Source organism: Phalacrocorax aristotelis, chromosome 4 (genome assembly GCF_949628215.1).
Source record: "Phalacrocorax aristotelis chromosome 4, bGulAri2.1, whole genome shotgun sequence".
In the NCBI taxonomy this organism is placed as follows: domain Eukaryota; kingdom Metazoa; phylum Chordata; class Aves; order Suliformes; family Phalacrocoracidae; genus Phalacrocorax; species Phalacrocorax aristotelis.
Window position 1 is genome coordinate 63,976,757 of NC_134279.1, and position 9,060 is coordinate 63,985,816.

The following is a 9,060-nucleotide window of genomic DNA, read 5'->3' on the forward strand; positions in this document are numbered from 1 at the left end:
TATGAGCCACACATGCAAGGAGGGCTGAGTACACATAACAAAATCAGAATTTTAAAATGTCACTGTTAGACTTAAGACTCTACCACCTACAATCTGAAAATAGCCCTCTATTCCTACCCATCATTTAAAGACAGAGGGCAGGCTGCTCTGCCAGCTGGGTGACAGAGGCAGCAGCACAGGCGCTGTGCTCGGTGGCCCGGGCGCACACGGAAGGAAGATGTGGTGAGCTGCTTTTCTGATCAGCAAGCCTCTGTCTTGCACTTAACAGACTTGAGCTAATCAAGCCAGAGGTCCCAAGGAGTTAAATGCAGATATAATTCTTTCTTTCATAGCAGGCTGGGGATATCTGGGCAGGGTTCAGCCACGATGCTAAAATCCCATTCAAGCAGAAATGTCACGTTATTTACTTACTAAAACAATGCTCTTATTACAAAGACATGTTAGGAGTGAAAATATGACAGTGTCTATTTTAGGTTGTCATTGATCTTTAATTTGCTGTGACCTGAAGGTTTTCTATGTAGTCAGTGCTTTTTGGCCAAAATATATGACTGCAGGGAAATGAGTAAATGAGTGCCAGAGATGTTCTTTTTTTGCTATGAAAAGACTGAAATTGCTTTGTGTAAATGTGTGGAAAATGCTGATATTTTGTTTCTATAAATACTTCGCCTCCTGCGTGCTGTATTTCATTTGTGCTGTTTCCTAGGAGTATTTGGCTTCTTATCACTTCCACGCAGGGTGCTGAATACAAATGAGCTACGGTTTACCCAGCAACCAAGCTGTGGAGCATTTGTGACTGTTGTGCATTTCCTGAGCAAGAGTAACTACTGAATGAAGCAGATTACCCTGTAGCCTTGCAAAACACTGAGGATTATAAAACATGCATTTAGTGGATAAATACACAGAGGAAAATGCACAGACGCTCTCTGTTTCTATATATACGACGTGCATGTATATGAATATATCTGGGTGATGTAAAAAAAAACTTGAAATAATCCACTGGTTTTAATAAGAATTTAAATACAGGGAAGGCAAAAAAATTCAAAGTTGCATTTCTTATTCTCTGTGACACCACCTACAACGAGGCTCCTTGTTTATGGAGTCTACAAACAAGGCTCCATTACCATAGACTCACGTGATCACAGGATGATTCAGGTTGGAAGAAACCTCAGGAGGTCGCTAGTCCAAACTCTGCTCAGAGCAGAGCCAGCTCTGAGGTCAGACCAGGTTTCCCAAGGCTTGATACAGTTGTTCCTTGAAAACTCCCAAGGACGGAGACTGCACATCCTCTCAGGGCAGCTGTCCTGCTGTCTGATTGTTCTCCTGAGGAAAACCCTTTTCCATATATACAGTTTGAGCCTCTCTTGTTTCCTCGTCTGTTGTCTCTCATTCACCTACCATGCACCTCTGTGAGTGAAGACCCTGGCCCTGCCTCCCCAATGACCTCCCATCAATGCTGGGGGGCTGCTGACAGGTTTCTCCAAAGCCATCTCTTCCCCAGGCTGGACAAGCCCAGTTTTCTCAGCCTGCCCTCACAGGGAAGTGCTCCAGACCCTGGCCAGCCTGGTGGTCCTCTGCTGAACTCACCCCAGCTGATCATCCTCTTTCTTTTATTTGAGGGGGTGCAAAACTGGACACAGGACTGCAGGTGTGGTCTCACTCCTGCTGAGTAAAGGGGTTTAGTTACTCCCTTGGACCTCCTGGCCAAGATCCTGTTAGTACAGCTCTGGTTGCACTTGGCTGCTGTTGATGTTGCTGTTGGGGCACACAGCTGGCTCCAGCCCAGCTCGGCCCCAGTTGTGTCATTGCAGGGGACTCTTCCTTCCCAAGTGCAGGATGTGGCATTTGTCCCTGTTGGATTTCAGGAGATGCCTGCTGGCCCATTCCTCCATCCTGACCAGGTCCGTCTGGATGGCAGATCTGCCCTACAGTGTATTGACTGGTACCCCTGGTTTGGTGTCATCCATGAACTTGATGAGTGCACTCATGGTGTCATTGATACAGATGTTAAACTGGACAGGTCCCAGGGACCAAAGCAAGGCTGTCTGGCTTGTGCTCCCCAGGTTGTGCTTTTGGCCTTTTCCAGAGACAGGTGCAAGATTTGCCTTCCCCCAGTTTCTGGGGACCTCACCTGCTCTCCAAGGCCCTTCAGAGGTGACACTGGCCTTACAAGGGCAGCAGCCAGCACAGTGAGCTGCCTTGGATGCAGCCCGTCAGGTCCCATGCACACCTATAGGCTGAGCCCTCCTCGAGGTCTCTGGCTTGATCCTCACCCACTGCTGGTCATCTCCTCCCCAGCCCTGCCCCTTGGCACTGAGGCCTGGCTTGATGGCAGCAGCTGGGAAGTGCCAGGGCTGGTCTGGACACAGTTTGTTGGAGCAAAGGGAGGAGCAGCCAGGTTGAGGTAACCCCTAGCACGTTCCTGCAGTGGGGTGAACAGAGAGGGCAGGCTCCCTTTGCCTGGCAAGGGAACAGGCTAGGAGAGCCGAGAGGAAGAATTCAAATTTTGTCAAGAACATTTTTGGTGAAAAGCCTGGACAGCTTTTTAAAAACTTTTTGAACAATGGCAGGAAGCTTTTCTGAGTTGGGTAATTAGCCATGGGCAGAGCAGGGGTGGGAAAAGTGCACTTGGAGTTACACACCTGAGGTCATCACCCAAGCCAGTTGTAGCGTTTGCTCACTCAAAGCCTGAGCGGGGACTTTGCGTTGCCTTCAGAAGGGAACAGTGGTGTAAGCACAGAGCTCCACAGCCCTTCCCATGCATGTGCCACTTCCTTAATTGCTAAAATACACATGTGGATATGCCTGATCTTATTACATGGGAATGTTCATACTGTCTCAAAATAATTTAAATTGATGCTCAGCTGCTTGACATAGGTAATATAGATGGACTTGGAAATTTTATCCTTTGCTTAAATTAAACTTCATTCTGTGATACAGTTTGCCAAATTAGACACAATAATGTTATGGTTATTGTAAGCGAGTGGTCTCCATATCATGATTTCCACCTACTTCATACTTGCAGTTTTAAACCTGCTTTCTTTGCTATCTATTGTACATTGGGATAAGCTTTTCAGTGCACTGGATTAGGTTGTATGTCGTAGTAAAATATAAATATATTTTATAGATATAAAACATTTTTTAACATAACGTAACATCATTAAACACAGAACATAATTAGTGAAAATACTATTTACAACCTGTAGCACAGTGGTTACCACACATGATTTTCATGGGACTGAGACAAAAGAAAATGAAGGGAGGGACTCTCGCATGGAAGTGAGTATAAACAGCCTTGGAGGAGCCTCCTTCCATCCTGACACTCTCCATGTGGGCAAGACAAGTGGGAGAGCATCCAGTGATGAGCAATCCACCTTCAGGTAGTTGCTTTATGATGAAAGAGCTGGCAAAGGGGCAGAAGCATCTACAACTATTTCAGTGTATAAATACTATGGTGGAAACAGAGTAGGACAGACTTACAAGGGCAAGAAAGGAGCAGGCAGGGCTTGACAAGGCCCATTCCCCTTCAGTCAGCACTGCCCCTTTCATGCTTCCAGCAGCATTTAGCATGTCCAGGCTGCAAAACGGATTAAAGCCACGTAGAAATTAGGAGGAAGATGAGAAAAATCTAGCAAAGATGGCACCAAATGCTATGCTGCCAATACACCCAAGCTGTTCTGCATCTCTTTGTGTAACCGTGGGCTGTTCTGCCTCTCCTCCTTTGCTGAAAAAATGGGGTTTGACTTTCCTGAGATTCAGAAAATATCATAGCACTTTCTAGCATAAATAAAGCTGTGTCAGATTAAGTCTGACTACTTCGAATAAACCTGGTGTTTACAACCTACAAGTTGAGCAATGTCTCTTGTGTGACAGACACAATCTTTAGCTTCATTTCAAATCCACAGAAGCCAGTGTGGGGTCATTTTCAGGGAAACTGGGACTCCAGAGAACTGGTCCTCTTCTAAAACCCAGTGATTGTTTTTTCTCTAAGGGTGCTGTACCCAGCAATCCTGGTTTGAATGGCAAGGTCTGAAGTAGTTCAGTGCACATGGAATCAATAATCAGAACTGGGGTGAAATGGTCAGAGAACTACAGTTGATCAAATGGCATTAAAATGTATTAGCTGATTGTACAATTTGTCAGTAAACAGGTATATACAAGGGAAAATCTAGCCGCTTTCATCTTAATAGTCCCCTGACATGATTCCCACAAAGCCTGCTTTCCTGTCTCTTTTTGTGGGTTATCTGAAATTATGGGTTATCTAAGGATTTATTTGCAAGTGCCTATGCGTTTGAGGGATTGCAGGTTATCTGAGCTTTGGCCATACATGGAAAAAATAAAATAATTCTGTTTCATTGTTCTGTTTCATTGATTTCAAAGGACGTAATCCACCCACAAGTGGACAACTTTTTCTGTAGCCAGTGCTATAGATATTCTGATCTTAAGAATATAAAGGATGATTTTTACTTTCATTTACAAGTCTAATTTAGAAATATTTTTTTTCCAAGTTTAAGGTGGAAAGAGAAAAATTCCTTCTTGGTTTCTGGGGGGTTAGGTGGTCAACTACCATACTAAATTTCATATAGCGAAATAGTGAAATGCAGTGATCCTGCAAATATGAATATCTCTTTTTCTTGCATAATTGTCATCCTCCTCTTTGGGGTTTTTATTTTGCCTAGTGTCCTAAATAAATTAGACTTCTCTTACTCCGCTATCTGTTTGCATTTGGGTTTGTTTGCCAGAACCCTTTGATAACTTTGAGCTCATTTGGGTTGAACCAGTTTGGGGAGGATGACGGAGGATGCAGAGATCACAAATTCCCACTGACAGCCAGTGGGAAGAAGAGATGATGGGCAGGCATGCAGCACTCCACCGCTCCCCGTTCTGCTCACCCATCACAGTACCCAGCGCTCGGCAGCAGCCAGGTTCGGCACACCCAGAGCACTGCCCCAGCTGGAGGTACGTCCAATTTCTTGCCCACCTGGCAGGCACAGCGACAGGACATGGGGCTGCTAGGAAGGAGGGCGACAATTGCATGAGGTACCAGGGAGGTGCAGATGCCAGGTGGGTGAGGATGCTGCAGGGAGGGGAGGCTCGGGGCGGCGTGGGTACACAGTCTTAGGTCAGACTCCATGCATTTTGCTCTTCAAGGAGTAACTTGCAGCTCCTTGAGTGTCTTAGGCATTCACAAGTGAAGAAAGAGAAAGGCATGTGCATTTTTATGTCCACTACATTTTTATTCCATACATGGTGCTAATATACCACTAATACCTTTTCTCAAGAAGACTTACTGCAGGGTAGGACCATAGGTGAAGCTACATGTGGAAGCTTCTGGGGCTCCCCAACTTGCTCTGCCTGTTCCTCTTTCCATAGCGAGTCCCTTCCAGATCTGGAGGTTTGGAGCCACCGTGAATCCCTGTTTATGGGTCTTTTGGAAAACATGAAAGCAAAGACAGTATGTGTGACCAAATCCTCTTTTTCTGGTGTAATGTGAATAACACCTCCACAACACATGGCACACCACACACCTTGGGTAAAAGAGACTGGGGCTGGTGAGCAAGGTGTTAGTGCAGAGGACTTACCAGCTCTCCCAAAGCAGGATTTAGCAAGCTGTACTTTTGTTTGACTTCTGAGGATATTTTTTTTAACATAGTTTTCATAAAAGCCTATCTTGTAGAGCTGCATTTCAGCAAAGAAAATTGCTTTTGCGCTTTTTTAACCGAAAACTGCAGTAACATACCAGGTGTGCGATCTGGAATAGAAATCTTCAGAAGTCAAACGCAAAGGACGTTTAATCCTGACCAAGCAGACTAAACATTTGGTACGAAAGCTGGAGAACATTCAAGATAATAATAATGTACTCTGCATGTTGCAGTACATCTCCTTTAGCAGTTGGAGTCCAAAAAGGTCACATCAGCCATGAGTGAAGAAAGAAAGAAAAACACTCAGCAAGATGAATATTGCTCAGAGCATTAATTTTCCCATACCTTCTTCCACAGCAGGGTCACAAGCAATTAAGAGTCCTCATAGTGGGGACACTTCTCCTGACATACTTTCCTTTCACCCACGAGTTTTTTTCAGATTTCTTACTTTGGGCAGGTAGTCAGTCATGATCTAACAAAACTCATATTTATTTGCAAATTAACCTAGAAATGAAATTTTCTCAGACAAAAGGTTGAAGTGTTCTTCCCTTCTATACTTCTCATTTGGTATGAGGTGAGCCGATCAGCAGCTTTCTGTCCACTAGTGTCCACGTCTGTCAAGCTACTGGAATTATACATTAATAAATTACATTATGTTGCATTTACATTAATAATATACTCAATAAAGCAGGGGCTTTATGAATAAAGGTTTGAGAAGCAAAAATGAGACCTTGTGAGAAACACCTTCCTGATCTTGAAGAAACAGAGCTGACAACTTTCACATCAGGGTATTTATTTTAATATTTATGTGCTCCTGAATGTTTGTCTGATTCTATTTTTCTTTGCAATTCAGATAAATATCTGAGATTTTGGAAAAGAGAAAGAGTTGTGTTAGCAGGAATAATGGTGTTAACGTAATATATCAAACTGACAAGGTGTCTGAGCTGTACTCACCTGGGAATCAGAATATTTTCCATTTAACGTCACTTGGAGGATCACGTGCACCACTGCACGTGTCTGCACTGGGGTACATGTGCTGTCCCAGGGGACCCATACGTTTCCCTGCACACTTGTTTTTGGTGACTGTTTAAAGACATGGCATATCCTTGCACCTCACGTATCTGTTCAGATTTTTATATCATGCCCATTGACATGCTGTCTGAGTGCTTCTTTGATTGTGGTACCCATTTGAAATGCCATTTTTTCTATGGGTATCTGATAGCACAATCATTCATGTGCAGTTGACTGCATTTACTTGTGGCATGACTTAAATGGATGCACCTGCAATTCTACATAAAAAAATCACCTGAGCCTATGACCTGGAATTCGAAGGAAAGCAACAGAAAGTACATTTCAGTGTTATTTCTCGTTCTTTGGCACTCCATTTCAATGCCTTTTTTCTTCTCAAAGAAGAGAGGATTTCATTCTTATGTAGGGCTACCCTACGGAAACAACTGACATTGCTTTTTAAAACAAGCAATTTTTAAATGCTCTTTTAAGGAAATTTATATGTGTTTATGCATATGCATATTTATATTTCTTACATACACCCCCCCACACACACCTGTTTTCTGTCATTTGAATGTTCTGAAATAATAATTCATTTTTAGTTTCAGGAAGACAGGGCCGTCTGCCGCGTCCTGCTGGCGCTCCAGGCTCCCTCCTCAGCCTCTGTCAAAGCCTTCGCTCTCCACACCGGCTCCCTCCTGCACAGTGTGCCGGCCCAGCTGCACCTGCCTCCCCTTCCACCTCATCCTCCTCTGGCTCACGAGGAAGGCTCCTTGACATGTCCAAGATCCCCGGAGAGCACGGTCTGTGTCTGGCAGCCCCTCACTGAGTGGAGCAGGGCTGCTGCAGACGAAGCTGCATGAAATGCCCCAGGAGGGGAGAGTGAGAGAAAATCCTCCTTCCTTTCCCCTGGGGAGGGGGAGATGATTGCCAAATAAATAGCAGTTAAATCAGAAAACACCCTGTCTGCAAAATTAATTGCGGGCAGTGAGAGCAGGCAAATAGGCTTCCCTTCTAAAAAGTACCCCAATATTTTTAAAGGTCTGTGTGAAACAGCTCAGCACAAGTAAAAGTTGCAGAACTGAGTCATGGAATTCGGATCCTAAAGGCTTTGGGGTGAAATAGGTGTGTTATCTTTTAGAAAAGGTGGTTTACCAACCAGTATGACATTTGCAGACATTTAAAACCATGTAGCGATACCAAACCCCAGATTGTGTTGCCTGACAGTGTGTTGAGTGCCACTTGGAAAGGGTGGATGTATCAAAGGCTTCCCAGGGTGACATCCCTGGATGGCCACAGCAGCCACACTTCATGGAGAAATGTCTGTTCATGGGAACACCACAGTTTTGCTGCTGTTTTGGGAAATTATTGCTGTGCCTTTTTAATTTCATAGAATCATGGAATATCTAAAGTTAGAAGGGACCCTTAAGGATCATCGAGTCCAACTCCCCGCTCCTTGCAGGACTACCTAAAACTAAACCATATGACTACGAGCATCATCCAGATGCTCCTTGAACTCTGACAGGCTTGGTGCCGTGACCATTTCCCTGGGGATCCTGTTCCAGGGACTGACCACCCTCTCAGTGAAGAACCTTTTCTTAATGGCCAATCTGAACTTCCCCTGACGCAGCTTCGTTCCATTTCCTTGTGTCCTATTGCTGGTGACCAGCGAGAGGAGACCAGCACCTTCTCCTCCGCTGCCCTCCTTGAGGAAGTTGTAGTCTGCAACAAGGTCACCCCTCAGCCTTCTCCAAGCTGAACAAGCCAAATTACCTCAGCCACTCAATTCTTGCCCTTGAGGCATTTCACCGTCTTGGTCACCCTCCTCTGGACACACTCTAATAATTTGTTGCCCTTCTTATATTGAAGCACCCAAAACTGCACACAGTACTCGAGGTGAGGCCGCACCAGTGCACTGTAGAGTGGGACAATCATCTCCCTCAACCGGCTGGCTACGCTGTGCTTGATCCATCCCAGGACACGGTTGGCCCTTTTGGCTCCAGGGCACACCGTTGGCTCATGTTCAACTTGCCGTCGACCCAAACCTCAGATCTCTTTCCGTGGGCTGTTCTCCAGTCTCTTGTCCTCCAGTTTGTACATAAAACCAAGATTACCCTGTCCCGGATGGCAAATCCAGCGCTTGCTCTTGTTAATTTTCATACGGTTGGTGATTGCCCAGCGCTCTAGTCTATCCAGATCTCTCTGTACCGTCTCTCTACCCTTGAGGGAGTCCACAGCTCCTCCTAGTTTAGTATCATCGACAAACTTACTTAATGTACATACAATTCCTGCGTCTAGACCATTTATAAAAACATTAAAGAGCACTGACCCTAAAATTGAGCCCCAGGGAACCCCGCTGGTGACTGGCCGCCAGCCTGTGTAACCCCGTTTACTGTAACACTTTGAGCCCGAC